This window comes from Felis catus, chromosome A2 (assembly GCF_018350175.1).
Source record: "Felis catus isolate Fca126 chromosome A2, F.catus_Fca126_mat1.0, whole genome shotgun sequence".
In the NCBI taxonomy this organism is placed as follows: Eukaryota; Metazoa; Chordata; class Mammalia; order Carnivora; family Felidae; genus Felis; species Felis catus.
The window spans coordinates 159,142,259-159,161,370 of NC_058369.1; the positions used below are offsets into that span (position 1 = coordinate 159,142,259).

General features: G+C 35.1%; 1 pseudogene; it reads left to right on the forward strand.

The window, feature by feature from the left end:
- The first annotated feature begins 810 nt into the window (after positions 1-810).
- Positions 811-17,163, forward strand: LOC101086549 (annotated as a pseudogene).
- The last annotated feature ends 1,949 nt before the right edge of the window (positions 17,164-19,112 follow it).

Sequence of the window (19,112 nt, forward strand, 5' to 3'; positions counted from 1 at the left end):
TTCAACCTTCCTTTGAACTCTTACCTACATCACCATCATCAAAATGGGAATCAGTACTTCAATGGAGCAAACAGGATTCAAATCTATTACATTTGGGGTTTTATCTTCTCTTTATGATGATAAAGCATTATAATGGAGAAGATATCTTCATTGTTATCTTCCCCAGCTGACTAATCATGTAATAATTCTTTAATTCCCTCATCTACTCAGTCCATCTGTGCTTCCTGGATTTAATACCCTCAAGTTTAAATGTTCTTGCTTTCCTCACATATTATGGTTTAAACAACCTGTTAAACAAAAGTTTAATATTGCTCTCTCAATATCGATAACAACAGAGGGACAAAAATTGCCTTTCTCACAGTCCAGAACAATTTGGTAAACTTCAATTAACCAGCAATACCATCATTTCAAATTTAAGAGTTATATTACTTTAATTAAACGATCTTAGCCAAAAGTTTCCTGTAGTTACTACTAGATATAACAGTTCTACAAAGGTGTATATCATCATTTAATAATTTAATTAAGCAGGGGATTAGTAAATTGTCACTGTTGTATAAAAAGTATTCTTAAGTAAGCCTGACCCCTAATGAAAGACTCTTCTGTTTTTGTTTTAGTTTTGGAAACAGCATGAGTGGGGCAGATGGGCAAAGAGAGAGAGGGAAAGTGGGGAGGAATTGGGGAAGGAGGGAGGGAGGATCCCAAACAGGCTTGACACTCAAATACAGAGCCTGACACGGAGGGTTGATCCCATGACCATGAGGATCATGACCTCAGCTGAAATCAAGATTTGGATGCTCCACCTACTCAGGCATGCAGGAGTCTCAACATTCTTCTGCTGTAAGACAAAATTCTCCAGAAAATGTGGACTTTCTATCAGTTCAGACTAGTCAGATTGCAGTTGACAGTGTGGCAAATTGCAAAAATGACCATAGCTCGCCACCAGTCTTCTCCTTTACAGTATGACTTAGCAGTTCTTTGCATCAAGAAACGGAATTTATTTCTCCACCCCTTGAATTTGGGTTGGCTCTGTGACTTCCTTTGCCAAGAGAATGGTGGCAGATGGCATAGTGTAGAAGTTCCAAGCCTAGACTGCAGAAGGTCCTGCTCTCTTCCTTTCCTTCTCCTGGAGACCTACCTGGTTGCCATTTGAACAAGACTGGACTAGCTTTCTGAAGGTAGATAAACCATATGGTGCACAGAAAAGGCACCCACCTGAAGTTTTCCTAGTCTAACTGAGCATTAGCTGGTATGGTACCTGACTACAAAGATGTGCAAGGCAGTGCAGCCAACATCATGCACCTACCTAACGTTACATCAGCAGACTTGCCTAGTTGACTCATAGACTCTTAAGCAATAATAAAATGTTTTAAGATAATTAAGTTTTGTGGTGCCTGGTAAGCAGCAAAAGCTAACTGATCCAGGTGGAAAGAAACCCAAGAAAAAGGGAGAAATTATTGTAATCTTAGTGAAATACATCAGGACAGCTACAGGAAAGTCAATGATGAAAGCCCCTTAGGAACTACTAGAACCCAGGGGTCAATCTTATGCTTCTTCTTCTATACATCAGTCAACTAAGGCTAGGTTTACATTGCACAAAAGGACAGCTCTTTAGCAACACTACTGAGAACACTGTCAGAAAAAGAGGTTTAGGAAAGATATCCATTGCAAACTCTTGTTCAGTTGTGAGAAGACCTGTGGTTTTAGTCATAGATAGTACATTATCCATTAATACCCATCCCTCCTACTACGCAGACCACTTCATGACTCCTAATGTATATTCTGAAACGCCATCCACTGATGTGAACCTGTCTGTGTATCCAAATTTCCTCTTTCATCCTGTTTTATACTTTAATACCCTAACTCCCAGCTGATTTTGGCAAAATCATGTAATATTCTTTCACAGTAACAATATCTAGAAAGTAGAAGAATCCCTTTTTAATATTCAAGAGTCTGAGAATCCATGCAACTCAAGGAACCCACTAAGTGCAAGGTAGCGTAAGCAGGAATATACATTCTTTGAATGTCAGGTCAATTCATGTTCTGGCACAATCACATTATGACTGATTTTTACTAAGCATGTGTTCATGAAATTCATGTAAATTCAGGTAAAATAAAGACTTTTTGTTTTAAAGTCTGAGACCTGAATCACTGACTACATTTCTGTTGGGAATAAGTGAGTGATCTTGCTCAAAGTGATATGACCTAAAAAGTATGTTAAAATGTTTTACTAGAAAATATATTTGTTATGCAAAACCAAGTGAGAATAGAAAGATATTTTTAAAATTCTCGTTATTCATGAATGTTAGGTTTGAAAATTTTTAGATTAAAAATTATTGTTAGACGTAGGTCTAAACTTAAACACAAAATCAAACCTTTGAATCTATTCAGTTTTTGAAAGGGTAGCATTTTGGTGGCTCCATCAATGATAATCAATGGTAGTCAGTCATGTCAATATAATCTTGTGCAAATGGAGGATGGTAATCAATTTTCAAAAGAATAAGGTTTTACTAGATTTGGTGGCTCTGAAGAGATGCATGTTGTGCGCGTTTTGCATTTCATTTTGGAATTGAACAGTCTACACAATTTTGTAACCATATATATGATATATATTGTATACACACACACACACACACACACACACACACACACACACACACACACACACACACTCTGGAGGGTTCATATCATATTATTTTCAAATGAACCATTTCATCTAATGTCATTGTTTTTACAAGATGAGTTTTATAATGTATGGTAATTTAAAATTGCCTGAAGAAAATATGCTGAGAATTTTGTGACAAAAATATAATGTATCATATACATTGTAAAATACTACATCTAGCTTAATCATATATATATTTACAAAATGAATTATTGGACACCTATTACTTAATATTGCTTTCTTCATTGTAAATGCTTTCTGTTTATGTCTGTTATCTGTCCATTTATAAAGAAATAATTGAATTATCAAAACATATATCCTTCAAGCAACTGTGGACAAAAAACAAATGCACTTTTTAAAACCAGTGGCATTTCTAATGAAAGGTATTTCCCTGAAGAGCCCTGGTGAATTTTATCTAAAACAATAGTGTTTAGAAACAATTATTTGGTGACTGGATGTGCTCAATGTTGTTGAATACAACTGCTTCTAACCTTTTCAGCAAACAGAGCTAGGAAATACACATTTGTACATACAAGACATCTATACTTACTTATCTCTTTATCAATACTCAACACCGCAAGTTCATACCAATAACTCCAATTTCAGTTCAAATTTAAAAGCTTCATTTAATTTTCCCCCCTTGCTTTATTTGTTGTGCTTCTCTCTCACTGTGGTACCCAGTATTCAGAATAAAATAAATTTGCTTGATCTTTTCAGTCTTAGACTATCAAAAGACAAATGCATCTGTGATTTTTTGGGATGTTCTCAGATACGTCTCCACAAGAATTCTTCAACAAGGACTTCATTTTGCCTTCACTCCTGAGAGTTGCTATTTTTGGGGTATGGAATTCTGGGTTGAACTATTTTTTTCCCCCAGGAATTTTAAGATGTAATTCCATTGTCTTTTGGCTTCCATGGCTTCTGAAAAGAAAAAACCATTGTAATTCTAATCCCTATTCTTCTCTATATAATTTTTTTTCTTCTAACTTCAAAATGTTTTCAGCTTTATTGAGGTATAAATGACAAATAGAAATTGTATATACTTAATATGTACACTTGATGTTTGAGTATATGTAGACACTACAAAATGATCCCCCCAGTAAAGCTACCTAGTATTTTTATCACCTCATATAACTTTTTTTTATGGTGAGAGCACTTCAGGTCTACCCTTTTAGCAAATTTCAAGTATACAATACGGTATTGGTAACTGGAGTCAGCATGGTGTATGTCAGATTTCCAGACCTATTCATCTTTCATAACTGAAACTTTCTCCCATCAAATAAACATCTCCCCATTTTCTTCATCACCCAGAGTCCTGCCAGCCCCATTCCTCTCGGTGCTTCCAGAAGTTCAACGATTTTAAATTCCACATATTTGTCTGGCTTATTTCACTTAGTGTAATACCCTCCAAGTTCAAGTAGGAGTCCAATCGCAGACAGGTAAGGACGTTTGATATTGTCCAACAGCTTTTGGATGTTTTGGGGTTGACTGTTGCTACTGTTAGTTCTTTTCTCATTTTGTGTCCTTTCCTAGGATGTCTTATATCTACTGACAAGCCTGCCAAAACCTTTTTTGTCTTTCTACCTGTTATTGTTGTTAGTGTTTCCATTGACTCTTTCCTCTGCTTTCCATCTTGCTCCTGGTATTGGTAAAGGATGTCCATCCTGTGCATTCGATGCCTTTACATGGTAAGCATTGTTATTTTAACACCCTTATCTGATATTGTCAACATCTGGTTCTTCAGTTGAGTATATGTTTATTGTTCTGTCTCTTGACATTGTGATTTTGTGTTTGCCTCAAATTTTTTTTATCAAATCACGGTCATCATGCGAACACAGGAACACTGAGTTATATAGCATTTACCTCTGAAAATGGACATACCTGTTCCTGTGCTCGATTTTTAGTTTTAGAAGAGTTAGTTGAATCAACCTCTTCCAGAGTTGGGCTGGTTTTGATATGTGTTGTTAATCTGGGTAACTTCTACGCATCCACTTCCATTTGTTTCTTGCATTACCTGTGGTTAGGATGTTGGCTTGGTTGCTGTAGGGGTTTTCTTCAATGCTGCTGTTCCATGTTTAAGTTTCAAACTTCCTGGTGACTGGTGCCTAAGAGGGAAGCTCTAAGTATGTGTCCCTCTCCCAATGGCAGTCTGTGGCTGCTTATTACTCAGTGTTTGCTGCCATGCCAGTGGAGTCAGGTGCCAGGGGAGTCTAGGTTGGGGTCTCAGAGATGTGTCTTTCGTGGTGATACTACTCTTACGCCTATGGAGGCCAAACTCTACCTTTTTGGCAGCTGTTTTGTGGAAGAGGATTTCTTGTCTTTTCTTCAGAAGCAGGGAATCTCTAAATTTTCCCAACATTGGCCTGTTGTAAAGATTTTTTTCCTTTTTGTTTTGTCTTTAGTTCCTCTCCACTAGCCACACAGGATCCTCACAGGTGCTCACAAAGATTGCTGCCCTTCTCCAGTAGCTTAAGATGCTTGTTCTGCAGAACAAAAAAATTGTCCTGGTGGACCATTTTTTCTTCCTTCAATGGCAGCAACTTTTATCCTTCAGTTCTGTACCACTCATGGAGGCTTTATTCAGTATGTGCCTCACCCCTAATCATCTTCGTAGCCAGTAGAGGTCTCTGAAGAAAGTCTGTAAATGCATCCTAACTCCCTTTGTGTCTGAAGCTCAGAGGGGCCATATACACTCCCCCTAGCGCACGCTCAATGTTTAGCACATTTTTAAGTATTGTAGCTCACTTATTTTTATCCACTCATGTGGTGCTTGGTGTCCATTTTGCTCATGTTATGCCAAGGTGATCCAGGGTTTGTATTCCATTTCTCTTTGGAGGAGCTGGTTTTTCCAAAGAGTTCAGGCTACTTGCTTGCCCTGCAAACTCTTCTCTTCAATAACCTGAAGAAAATTTATGAAAATGTATGCTCTTGTAGTTTATCCAGCTTTTCCTTCTTGTGAGGACAGCAGCGACCGGTGTTACCAGCTTTCCACCCCGTTCATGGGAGGGGTACCCAGAAAGACGATTTTGAAACTTATTCCACATGGTTTCTTAGAGGACCCCAGTAATGTTAAGCCTCTACTGCCCACAGCATTATACCCACTCCTCACTGACTCTTTATTGATTTTTCATACTTTCCTGTCACCTTCTCCTGCTTTCTCTACTCTGCACATCTTTCTGGGATTTACTCCTAAATAAAACAACCATCACTAAAGTCTTTTTAATACTACATTCCAGAGGGACTCAAAATAAGACACATCTGTTTCACCTCATGTCAAAACTTAATTGTCCTCACGGAGCTCAAGTCATGCCTAGAACTGGTAAATAAATGTACTCATAGATCTAATGTATGTTTGTTTTTTTGCATTTAATTTTTCTATTTCTCTCCCCCTCTCTAAAGGAAGGAAAATCATCATTTTTATGAGGCATAACGTATAACCTCTGTGTATAATTTCTACTGCTTAAGAAACCTACCCTTTCTTCCATGCAACAACTTGCCATATTCTGGATAATTCTAATACATTTTTTAAAACAAGGTTGGTGGAAAGGACTTCACTTAGTATCAGCAGGAGTGTAGTAAGCTATCTTTATAACATTGTTCTAAAATCATTTGTTTTGGGGGCACCTGGTGGCTCCATTGTGTCTGACTTTTGATTTTGACTCAAGTTACTATACCACAGTTTGCCGGGACTGAGCCCCACATCAGGCTCTGTGCTGACAGCATGGAACCTTCTTGTGATTCCCTTTCTTTCTTTCTTTCTCTCTCTCTCTCTCTCTCTCTCTCTCTCTCTCTCTCTCTCTCTCCCTCTGCCCCCCCCACACACTTTCCCTCTCTCTCTCTCTCTCAAAATAACTTAAAAAAATAAATATAAAATCACTTGTTGCATATATTGCCCTGCCCTTTATATTTCTGAAACTGTGTACTATTTCTTATAAATTCTGTCATGAATTATATGTTTTTGTTTAAAATTATCCATGTACAAAGACATTTAGAAAAGATGTTTCTAAGTTAAACAAGAATTTCATTTAACTATACTGCACAAACCATAAAAACAACTCATTCCAGGGGTGCCTGGGTGGCTCAGTCGGTTGAGCGTTGGACTTCACTCAGGTCATGATTTCCGGTCTACGAGTTCAAACCGAACGTCAGGCTCTGTGCTGACAGCTCAGAGCATGGAGCCTGCTTCGGATTCTGTGTCTCCCTCTCTCTGCCGCCCCCCCCCCCCCCGTTTATTCTCTGTCTTTCTCACTCTCAAAAATGAATAAATGTTAAAAAAAAATTTAAATCTCATTCCAAAAAAATCACTTATAAATAGCTAGATCATAAAAAGGTTATGCACATGGAAAATACCATATTTTCTATGAATTTCTTGGATTATGAGATTAACTGCATAAATATGAGTTTTGGTGTTGCATTTTTAGACAAGAGGCTCAGAGCTCAACTCTTTATCTGAAGTTCTCTGGCCTTGAAAATATAGTCCTATTGTTTTCTGAGAAAATAACTTCTCAAAATGCATTTTGGCTTGAGGCAGATCTGGAAAGGTCCAGGAATGGATTGTCTGAGCTTTATAATTCTATTCTTGAAGTTAGGTAAAATAAAGAATGGGAAACAAAAATAACTTTTTAGAGTTAAAAAAAATTATTTGGGTAAAGTAGAACTTTAAAAGTTAATGTAGAACTTTTATTTAAAACTAAGATTCTTTTAAAGTGAATGTTTTAAGATTCAGAAAATATCCCACTTATTTCTAATTTAAAATAGTGTATGACTACAATAATTCATTAAAATATGACCAAATTATGGCTATACCTTTCATCTACATTCTGCCTAAAATCATGATATGATTGTAATTTACTCATTTATAAGATGATTAAGAACAGTACTGATTTTATTTTGCTTGGTTTAGTTTACAAAGTAAATCAACAACTTTTAAGAGAAGATTATTTTATTGCTCACATAATCGAGCATTTCCATGATAATGAAGTATGTTTAAAGTCACAGGGGAAATTGGCAGTTGATCATTCAGGGAGGAAGGGATAGATCTCTCTTCCTTTATCATTCAACTTTCTGTGATTTAAAAACAAATAAATTTCCTGATTTTTAGAGAAAATTAACTTTTTTTGGCACCACAAACATTATTTGCATCAATTTTTCAGAAATAAAAATGTTTCTTTGTCATGTGAATAAGTTATACGTTAGAGCTCTTTTAAAAAGCTCCAAAGAAAAAGCTTTTAAAAAGTTGGAAAATTTTTGGGGCGCCTGGGTGGCGCAGTCGGTTAAGCGTCCGACTTCAGCCAGGTCACGATCTCGCGGTCCATGAGTTCAAGCCCCGCGTCTGACTCTGGGCTGATGGCTCAGAGCCTGGAGCCTGTTTCTGATTCTGTGTCTCCCTCTATCTCTGCCCCTCCCCCGTTCATGCTCTGTCTCTCTCTGTCCCAAAAATAAGTAAACGTTGAAAAAAAAAATGAAAAAAAAAAGTTGGAAAATTTTTAAATGTTTTCAAGGAACTAGAAGATAATTAATGAATATATTTTATATTTTTAGAATATGGCTTTATTATTAATTTCCCTCCCAGTGTGCATCATGTTTCACATGAGTTAAATATATGATCCAACCATATGTTAATCTTTCCCTTGAAACTAATGATGAAATCTAAATAGACACTGAGCATTCCGCTACTAAGAAAAGAAAGTTAATATCACAATAGAAGAGCAAAAATACATGGCAAAAACGTGGATGTTTTTCACCCTCTATGTCAAGCTATTCCTCACCTGAAGACAGATTTTGTAATGTGATTTCTTGTCTCATCAAAATAGAATGTAAAATTTGTTTAATATTATGAATATTAGTTTCTAATCTTAGACCAGTGGAGATTTAATTTTTGCCCTTGCATTATTATACTAATTTTAACTAGTCTAATAATGAATTTTTCAAAGACAAAAAAGGATAACACTAATAATGGTGATAGTAGTGCATATAGAGGTAGAGGGAAACATAGAGAAACAAATTTAAATGGCTATGAAAATTGCTATGTTGCTTGCCACCATACATTAAAAAGTGGATTACTCAAAAATAGTTTACCTTCATCTCACAAAATCTCTCTGCATTACATTCTGAAAATCATGTTCTACAAATAAGCTAGTACATGTTCCCATAGAATCCTTATGAAGTAGGATAATATAAAACAAAACAAAAAAACACTTGAGCATTACATAAAAAGGGATTGATTTATAATTAGCTAAAAATAAAAAATGCTATATCCAATTTTGTAACTTCTGTCAATATGGAAAGAGAAGTTTCTTTATCACATTTGTGTTTCACAGCAAAGGGATGATTAATAGGAAAGAGAAGACTGGCTGAGCCCAAGAGCATAGCACTGAAAAGTTTTGCACACATAAATACATGAACACACACACACACACACACACACACACACACACACACACACACACACACACCAGAGATCCACACATGAAATACTGTCTTGGGATTTAGGTATTAAACTGGTTTGCTAACTACATAAAGATCATCTATGTCATAATACCTAAAAGATGTTCTTTAAAGTTATGCATTAAAAATTAGCTCTCTTTGGGGCGCCTGGGTGGCGCAGTCGGTTAAGCGTCCGACTTCAGCCAGGTCACGATCTCGCGGTCCGTGAGTTCGAGCCCCGCGTCAGGCTCTGGGCTGATGGCTCAGAGGCTGGAGCCTGTTTCCGATTCTGTGTCCCCCTCTCTCTCTGCCCCTCCCCCGTTCATGCTCTGTCTCTCTCTGTCCCAAAAATAAATTAAAAAATGTTGAAAAAAAATTAAAAAAAAAATTAGCTCTCTTTAATATTTTTCACCTAGTAACAGGTATGTGTGTCGTCATCGCGCTTGTCACACCTATAGTTTTAAGTTAGTTTTTTGTGCCTATTTGCCTAACATCTCTTTCTCCATACAATCACTGATGATATGGATCACAGTCATGTTTGTCCATCATAAACTCAGTGCGTGACACAGTGCCTACAACGTGACAGACACTTAATACCTATATGTATTGAACAAATGTGAGTGTTTAAAGCAATGAAAGGATGCGTTCTTGAAAGCATCACAGTTTTGCAAACAGTGATAGAAATAATTTTCCCTTGGTATAAGATCAGTACTGAGCTCTAGGTGAAAATTCGAGATGTTACTGCTCTCAGAATACCTCACAACTCAAAGCACTGAAGTGAATAGAGCCTTTGGATTAGGTCTATGTCTCAAGAAAAATTAAGTTACCATTCGACTTACACAGTACGGTGTAAGACCAAATGTTGCTACCAAACCAAAATGAGTCTTTGTAGGTAATGGGTGACATACTCCTTTAAGGAAATCTTAGGACACTCACCATGGACTAGGAGCAGGCTTTGAAGTCTGGTCCTGCCCAATGTCCCCAAGGAAGCTGTGGAAGCCCTCACTGCCTCAAGTACCTCAATGAAAAGTGAGTGTGTGATATACCTAACATATCTGAGGAATAAGTATTACTTGTAAACCTCTTAACTGAATGCCTGGCACATATCGGAAGTTTTGGTATAGGTTAGTTTTAATAATTTTGATGACAATTTAAAGTTACGTTTTATGCCTTGCATTTATATATGAATGGTGCTTCAGGAGGCAAATTTTCTTTTGATAAGAAAGGACTAGAAGATAGTCAAGTTAACCAACAGCTCAATAATTCAATCATATATATATGATATATATATATATATATCATATATATACACACAATATATATATAATATATTACAATATATATTGTAATATATTATATATATATAATATTATTCAGTGGCCAAAACACAAATATATAAATATATAAATATATATTTATAATATATTATATATAAATATTTATAATATATTATATTATAAATATATATAAATATATTTATATATAAATATATTATATATATATTTTGTGTTTTGCTCACTAAATATATATAATATGTAAAATAATATTTGTCAATAATTCAATCATATTTATACACAATATAGGATATATATTAAAATATATATTATATAAGTATATATAAATAATACTATATTATATAAATAATATAAATAATTATATAAATAATATATTATATAAGTATATATACATATATCTATATATAAATATATTTTTATATATATAATATATATATTATATATATTTGTGTTTTGCTCACTAAATATATATAATATATAAAATAATATTTGTCAATTCAATCATATTTATACACAATATAGGATATATATTAAAATATATATTATATATGGTATACTATATAATATAGTATAATATAATTATAATTATATAATATATAACTCTATATATATAATTTATCTATGTATAATTCAGTGACCAAAACACAAATATATATATTATATATTTATAATATAAATAATATATAAATAATATATAATATATAATATAAATAATATATAATATAATATAAATAATATATACATATTAATATAATATAATATGATATAATATATAATAATATTCAGTGACCAAAACACAAAAATCCTCTAAGAATAAAGTTTGACTTCTAGTAGATGAGGCAGACAGTAACCAATAAACATAATAGTTACATTGTATGTTAGGGGATGTCAAGTACTATATAAAAAACAAAAGACATTAAAATGGAGTAGGACTGAGGGTTCAATATTGGCGGAGGTTAGGCTACAATTTAAAAAAAGATAGTGAATACATCTTCAAGGTTCATTGGCACAGACTCAAAGGTAGTGAGTGTGTTAGGCATGTGGAGAATATGCCAAGTACAGGGAAAAGCCAGTGCAAAGGCCCTGTGACAAGAGTAACCATGACGTAATCAGGGAACATCAAGGAAGCCTATGTGGCTGGAGTTGGGTGAGTGGGGGCAATCATATAGGAACTTCTCTATTTTTTTTAATCTTCTGATATCTTTCCCTTAGTTGCTAAGATGTTGAATGAAATATATTTTAGTGTAAATTAATCAGTTATATATTTTTAAAATTATTATTTAATAGTTAATTTTGTTTGTCTCATAGAGCTTATAAAACACCAACATCTTACAAGAACCTGTGTCTGATATTTTTTCCATAAGTGACCAGGGGTTGATATAATTTTCTTTCACATCATCAGGTCTCTTAACTGATAACTATCTTCAATCAAACTTACATTCTTCTCCCTCAAACCTATTTTGTTTCAGCATTTCTTATTTGGTGATAGTCACGTAAGAATCGAACAGCATAGTTGTCCTTTGCTTTTCTGTCTCCCTGATTCCTCTTATCTATTGAATCATCAAGACTTGCTCATCTTTTCCTTTCAACAGTCTTTCCATTCTCAGTTCTACTTCTTCAGCTCGGGGGCGATGGGAAGGCTTCTAACCTACTTTTTACACCACTGTCAAATTAAGTGTGGTGAGTGTGCAATTCTCCATTAAACTGTTCTACCAGGACAAATCGATAACTGGTGGATGGGGTTACAGCAGCTATTGAATCTCTCCATCCCTCGGCCCCTCCTTGTCTGTCCCATATTAATTGGGTAGTAATTTAGCCCTGGCTCCAAGTGGGACTAAGTATATGTTAACAGGCACCAGCGTGGTATTTTTAGTGGCTTTCCAATACCGTTAAGCCAAAATGCTCCTTCTAGTGCTGACTGAAGCAGCAGAAAAAGTAATGAGAAACCTGATTTATGACCTTATTTAAAAGACAAGTTTGTAAAGATGAGGGTACTCTTAGGGTGGGGAATTCGCATGATAGATGAAGTTAGGGAGTAAAGGTTGCTGCAATACCCCCAAAAGGCGACAACATCGTCTTCCAGGGAAACCGAAGAAAGCAAGCCACCCAGGTGCTTTGGAATAAAAGACAAATTCTTTTTCCAACAAAGATTGGATTATATTTGTTTGCAGTGATTTTATGAATTTATATATTATACATTATATATATATACATATACATTATATATATACATATATACATAAATAATAATGTATAATTTATATATTACACATTATATATTATACATTATATATATATATACATATATATATATCATCCCATAGCTTGAAATGTCAGAGATATAAAAATATCAAATTTATGAATAGTCTAAAATGCAAAAGGTATAGTTGTGTCATTGTCATATTCCACTGAAATTTCACTGAACTTGGATTCAATGTCTAAAGAAAACCTAAAATGAAGTAAGAAATGCAACTTAGACACAGACAGACTTTCTATTTATATAAAAAAGAAATCAGGTTTCAACAAGTGGATGATTTTTCTTAACGTGACATTTTTTGGCCCCAAATATTCACCCATTCAGTGTCCTAGAACTTAGCACATGATTTATAACCCTCAAATAATCTGTGCTATATAGCTATAGTTACAAAATTGAATGACTGGATGAACTGAGACACACAGCCTAGATTTGAGACTCAGGTCAATGCAATTTTAGGCAAGTAAGTTATTTTATCTTCATAGGTTTCACGGATTTTACAACTGAGATGATTATGTTGACTTGTTGATCTCTAGGACCCAGCTCAGTAGAAAGAGTGGCCTTGAGAAGAAAGAAAGAAGATCTATATCTGTATCTACCTTTATCTGTATCCATCCCTGTCTTTCAATTGAAAAGCCACATAATTCAATTGGAAAGTAAAATGCAGCTCACTTATTTCCATTATTTCTATTAAATCATGGATTTCCATTATTTCTATTAAATCATGGCTATGTGGTCAGGGCAATTCTCCCAAGGGCACTCTTGCACACAATGTTCACTTTATGTGAAACCAAAACAATAATTTAAGGAAGGTACGTGAGTCCATTACAAAAATCCACTTGGCTGCATTCCTTAAAATTAAAAATGAGAAAAAGTTAATGCTTCCCGCAGAACTTTAATTTCTGAAAATGCCAAATGCACACATACATCTGTTCCTTTTCCCATCCTATCAACATGGTCATAATTGAGTTACTGCCTCAAATTCAATATGGCATGTATATACATGAAAAGTGATCTAAGTGCCTTCAACAGAAGGATAGAATATACACCTTATAATTCTTTGTCAATTATTAAGTTAAATACATTAAAAATAGACATGTATAGATAGGACATTTTCTTAACTGGGGTAAAAACTGTGTAAACACAAATATTGCATTGTATCCCTGACTGTATTATAAAGTTAAAATATAGACTTTATAGTGATTATTTTGATATATATTAAATGATTTTCGGAAGCACTCGGTCAGAGCCTCTTTCTCTCTCTCAGCTCTTTAAGGGGAAGATTCAAACAAAGCCATGAAGAAAATATAAAATAATTGCGTAGCAAACACATCCCACAGTACACTTCTGTGGCAAGCAGAATTCTAAGATGACCCAATGATCCCCACCCTCTGTTATTACATCCATAACTAGGATACACTACATGATAAAAGATATTTTGCAGATGTAATTACAGTTACTAATCAATTGACCATATTATCAGATTATCCAGGTGAACCAAGCCTAATGAGGTGAGTCCTTTAAAAACAGTGTTTCCAGGGTGCCTGGGTGGTTCAGTCGATTGAGTATCTGACTTCAGCTCAGGTCATGATCTCACAGTTTGTGGGTTTGAGCCCTGCATCGGGCTCTGTGCTGACAGCTCAGAGCCTGGAGCCTGCTTCGGATTCTGTCTCTACCCCACCCCCTCTCAAAAACAAAAATAAACAAAGATTAAAAAAAATAAAAATAAAAACAGTATTTTGTTGCACTATATGCTAAGTAACTTGGATGTAAATTTTAAAAAGTAAATTAAAAAAATAAATAAATCAGTGTTTTCTCAGGATGATAATAAAAGAGGAAATCAGAGAGATCCAAATGCAAAAAGGATATTATGAGAAAGAGAGAGAGAGAGAGAGAGGCAGAGAGGGAGGGAGAGAGATTTCATTGCTGGCTCAAAGATGGAGAAGGTTTTTAGAAAGGACATGAGAGGATTCTAGAAGCTAAGAATGATCCCAGTTGACATCCGACAAGAAAATCAAAACCTAGTCCTACAACAGCCTGAACTGAATTCTGCCAAATAAGGTGAAGGAGCCTGAAGGCGGATTCTTTCCCAAAGACTCCAATAAAAGGCCATTCCAGTGACACTTGGATCTCAAACTTGTGAGACACTAGGTAGAACCCCCAGTAACGCCCATCTCTCACCTACAGAAGTGTGCAATAAGTAGCTGTCTTAAGCTGCTACATTTGTGGTAACTTGTCCTGCAAAAATGGAAAACTACTAGCACTTCTAAGGCCTCAGATTCATCTCACATATCAAAATAAACTGTCAATGAATTCGAAACCTAAGGGAAAAACAAAGCTCCAATTTTTTTCAAAATACAGGAAAATGTCTTCTGACCTGAGATCAAAAAAAGGACATTTTAAAAAGAAAAAATAGGAAACACAGAAAGTAATAAAAACATTACATTTGGATCCACTGAAAATCTCAGAAAAAAACTTGCAGATTCAAAGTAGAAGGAGAAATTATACACTGCAAGAAGATAATTTTTAACATATATTGCTTAAAATGATCATTTAATTATAATACAATAAATTTTAAAAATGACAACTCATTAGAAGTCAATCCAACAGAAAAAATTAGAAAATCGTGTAAAAAGAGAAATTATATAAAAACTGAAATGGTTTATACATATATGAAAAATACTCAATCTCAACAGTAAGTAGAGAATTGCAATTTTCCTAGAAAGCCATATACTATTTCATGCCTATCATATTGACCAATGTAAAACAGTCTGTATAGCAATAAAAGGGAAATTTGTATGAGGCTTTGGACACTAAATTGCTGTACTTTGGAATCTAATTTGGGATTACCTACTAATGTTGAAGCCTCCAATTTCCATTAGTCAACTATCTTATTTCTAGGTTACTCCTAAGAGAAACTTGCACATATGTTCAGGTGGAGAATTACAACTTGCTTCTAGTGAAAAACTGTAGGCTACTTAAATTGTGGTCTTCCAGCAGAATGTGTAAAATAGAAATGATGTTAAGTTACAGGCACTAGATACTATTCATCTTAAGTTAAATAAATCCCAAGATCCTAAATTTCTAAATACATTATTTTCTAGCATTACATGGGAGTTTCCCATTTCTAAGTACAACTTTTATAACACTAAACCACACACATAAACACACACACACACACACACACACACACACACACACACACTTCACCAACTGTCAGTTTCTCATTTATCTGGCAAATAAAAATACGTCCATCACACTAAATAAATTTTAGGGTAAGTTCTGGGAGGGGTCTCCTCTAATCATGAGTCATGTCATGATTTATCAGGGCTTCCTTCTTTCCTTGGTTATTCCTAACAGATAAAGAATGGCACTGGATAGGGGTTATATTGGTCTTTATTTGGGTTATCTAAGTTAGAAATATTATACACATGGTCCATAACAGTAATGGCAATTCTGGTTTAGCAACCTCCAATCTTTAATAACTTAAATATTACTAACAAAATCTTGTCTTTGAGACAGGGTCTTATTAAAGAAAAGTAAATTTGGAAAGAAAGTTTGAAAATTAAAGAGAATTTAAAAATATAATTAAATGCAGGGCGAAAAACACCAGGGACCCAGGAGGGACACGCCATTCCTGCTGTTGCATGCACTTTCAGGGAGTCTGTGCTCTTTCTTCATTTTGGGACCTCCTTCATCAGTTTCTACTCCAGGGGAGGTATTTTGCCCTTAGTCATCCCCCACCTTTTCATAGAGTATCACTAGAACCAAGGCTGAATACCCCTATGTGAAGTCCACCAGACTCATGTTCAAGGACCGAGGCTAAGAGTAAGAAGAAAAAGAGTAAACAGAAGAGGAAAAGAGAGAGGATGAAGAAACAACTTCATCTTATAATCTGGTGGACAGTAACAACCTTTGGTGAAATACCAGGAACCATAGCAATTGAAATGGATAAAGGAACCTACATACATGCACTTGACAATGGACTTCTTACACTGGGAGCTCCACATAAAGAAGATGAGGAGGGCCCTAGTACCCCAGAGCACTTGACACCTGTTAAATTGCCTGATTCCAGAATTGCGCTGAAATCTGGCTACGGAAAATACCTTGGTATCAAAGCAGATGGACTTGTTGTGGGGTGTTTGGAGCAACTAGACCAAGAGAACAAGGGGAACTAGACTTTCAAGAGGAGAAAATGACTTTATTGGCCTCAAACAGCTGCTCAGATGCCATGAAGCAGGCAATATAGAAAAAAAAAAGTAAAACAGCAGGAGAAAAAGAAATGATGAAGATTAGATCCTGGGCTGAAAGAGAAATTAAGAAAAAGGATGATATTCCAGAAGAAGACAAAAGAAATGTTAAGCAGTGTGAAATCAATTATGTAAAGAAATTTCGGAGCTTCCAAGCCCACAAACTTAAGTAAAGACGACAGTGAAATTCTCAAAAAGGCCTGGAGAGATGGGTTTTTGCATCAAACACTTCTGGACAGGAGAGCAAAATTGAAAGCTGATAGATATAGCAAATGACCAGAATTTGTGTTTCTGACTTCTCCTATTTTTTTTTCTGAATAGTCAGTGGAATGAAGTGTTTCTGCAAAATATATATAACATATAAAATTAAATGCAAACACTTATTTATATGCATCCTTATTTTATTAGTTGGGCCACCAATTTTTTTAAGTTACCCTAAATAAAATTCAGAGTTAAAAACTTTACATGTTTTCTTTCTTTCTTCCCCACCATGGAGGGTTGTTCAGTAAGGGTAGTTAAGATCTATTTTATGAGAATTTCGACTCTTAGAGTAGATGTGTTTCTATTTCTCCTGACGACTACCACTAAAGCCCTTGGAGACACATATATTATTTCTCCGGGTTTAGATAGATCTTTAAATATAAAGGAAACCCAAGAAGAACTTGAAACGTGGAAAGAAGAAGGCAGAAAGGCTAGGAATCTTGAACCCTGATAAATGGTATGTGATGATTTGACTGGGCTCTCATTACAACATGTATAAATAAACCAGGCTGGTTTCTAGGAAAGCTGGCAACATAGAAAAAACAAGGAAAAATAGATAAAAGCAATTCCCCATGGTGTTACTTGAGTAGTATGGAAAGTCTGGATTCTACCCCCAAGCAAAAGTAATAAAGTAACCCTTCTCTCCCCCACTGGGGTAATATCAAGGAGGCCGAGTAAAGAGGCAGGACTTTCCCCACATTTCTGGAATAATGAGCCCCATTCACACAACATCAGTGGAAGCAGTGCCCAAAACAGTAACAAAGGACCTCTTCCCTTCATAGATGTGGTATGAAGAGAAGCCTAGCAGGGGGTCTGAACTCTTACTCCTGGGTCAGCAAGTAATGATAGTCCTCTTCCCTCCACCTCAGGGTATCAGTGGAAGCTGAATAGGAAACCTGGACTTCCATTCCCATGTGAAAGTAACAGACATCTTCTTCCTTCTTAAAAGAAGTGATTTAAAAATTAGAATGTATCATAAAAGAAATAGAAAGCCTTAGTAAAAAAAAAAAAGAACCTATAAAGAAGAACCGAATGGAAACTTAAGGACAGAAAAATAAGGTAACAAAAATTTTAAAACCCGATGGATGTATTTCACACAACGAACTGGACAGAAGAAATATTAGACTGGAAGACAGAATAGAAATTACCTGAACCTAAACAACAGAGAGAAAATACACTAAAACAAAAACAAAAAACAGAGACTGAGGAACATGTGGGACCATAGCCTCATCTTCTTTTGGGATTTTAGAACATCAAAAAGAAGAATATGAAGAATATGGTAAATAAACATATAGATAAATGCAATACTTTTTCTAAGTATTCTTGATATTCCCAAATTATACTTGATGTAAATATATTTTATTTTTTTAATGTTTATTTTTAAGACAGAGAGAGAGCATGAGCAGGGGAGGGGCAGAGAGAGGAGACACAGAATGGGAAGCAGGTTCCAGGCTCTGACCTGGCAGCACAGAGCCCAACATGGGGCTCAAACTTGTCAACCACGAGATCATGACCTGAGCTGAAGTCGGATACTTAACCATCTGAGCCATGCCGGCACCCCAATATATTTTCTATATGTATATACACATACGTACACATATGTAATAGAACATCCAGAGCAACTAAACATGGACAAATGCAACAGACTTCCTAAGTCTTAATGTTCCTAAATTATATTTGAAAAATATACTATATACAATATATAAATAAATTAAATAGGCATGTGTATGTGTGAGTGTTAACACCTCAAGCACCTACTAAAAATACTACACCAAGAGATACACTCAAAAACAACAATAATAAATAAAGGAAGTGTAAATTTGTTCAAGGAGCCCACAGGAAGGCAGAAACAATAAAACAGAAACCAAAATACATAAGGAATAGAAAGCAAAAAAAAATAATAATAAAAAATAGGCATGCCAGATGGCTTAGTTGGTTAAGTGTCTGACTTTGGTTCAGGTCAT